This window comes from Myotis davidii, unplaced genomic scaffold (genome assembly GCF_000327345.1).
Source record: "Myotis davidii unplaced genomic scaffold, ASM32734v1 scaffold73, whole genome shotgun sequence".
NCBI classification, from domain to species: domain Eukaryota; kingdom Metazoa; phylum Chordata; class Mammalia; order Chiroptera; family Vespertilionidae; genus Myotis; species Myotis davidii.
In genome coordinates, this window is record NW_006286675.1 from 2,569,222 (window position 1) to 2,570,286 (window position 1,065).

Consider the following 1,065-nt stretch of genomic DNA (forward strand, 5'->3'; position numbering starts at 1 on the left):
ACCACCAATTGATGTGTCTCTCTCACATTGCGATGTTTCTCTCTGTGTGTCTCTCCCTCTCCCTTTCACTCTCTCTAAAAATCAGTTTCTCTCTGGAAAATATCCCTGGGTGGGTATTAGCAGCAACAACAAAATATATATAATTGATTTTTAGAAAGAGAGGAAGGGAGAGGGAGAGAAACATTGGCATGAGATTGGCTGCCTCCTTGCACGCCTCCTAAAGGGGTTTGAGCCCAAAACACTGGTATGTGCCCTGATGGGGAATTGAACCAGCAACCTTTTTTGTCCCCAGAATGACGCCTAACCAACTGAGGACAGTTTTCTTTAGATAAATACCCAGAAGTTGAATTATGGGATCATATGGCAGCTCTATTTTTAGTTTTTTTCTTTTTTTTAGGAGCCTCCATACTGTTTTACATAGTGGCTGCAATTCCACCAGCAGTATATGATTCCCTTTTCTCCACATCCTTGTCAGCCCTTGTTATTTGTTGATTAATTGGCAATAGCCATTCGGACAGGTGTGAGGTGACATCTCACTGTGGTCTTGATTTGCATTTCTCTGATGATTAGTGATGTTGAGCATCTTTTCATGTGTCTGTTGGCTCTCTGTATGTCCTCTTTCCAGAAATGTCTGTTCAGGTCTGCTGCCCATTTATTTATGTATTTATTATTTATTCCCTCATCACCATTTAGCCCCTCTATGCCCTCTTCCAGCTCCCTGTCCTCCTTACCCCCTCTCAACGCCACACTGTTGTCCCAGTCCATGAGTTCTCTCTTTTTTTCCTTTTTTGCTCAATTCCTCCCTCTGCCTTTTTCACGTTTGATAGTGGGTATTTTGGTGTGAAGCTGCATGAGGTCCTTATATATTTTAAATATTACCCTCTGATCTGATGTGTCATTTGGGAACATCTGAACAGCAGGTTTTCCTTTTGGTGATGGTTTTTATTATGCAATTTAAGTCATTGTCTTCTACGTGAGTTTCTAGAGATAAGGTCATCTACCTCTCCCAGTACAGCAAGGGAAATACCCTGACAAATGGAGATTTCCCTTACAAAGGCAAAAGTT

General features: G+C 41.6%; 1 protein-coding gene across 1 annotated transcript in view; it reads left to right on the forward strand.

Moving 5' to 3' along the window:
• The window catches only part of MTMR14 (myotubularin related protein 14), a 62,331-nt gene that overhangs the window by 1,079 nt on the left and 60,187 nt on the right, over window positions 1–1,065 (forward strand). The gene's annotated exons all lie outside the window — the stretch shown is intronic.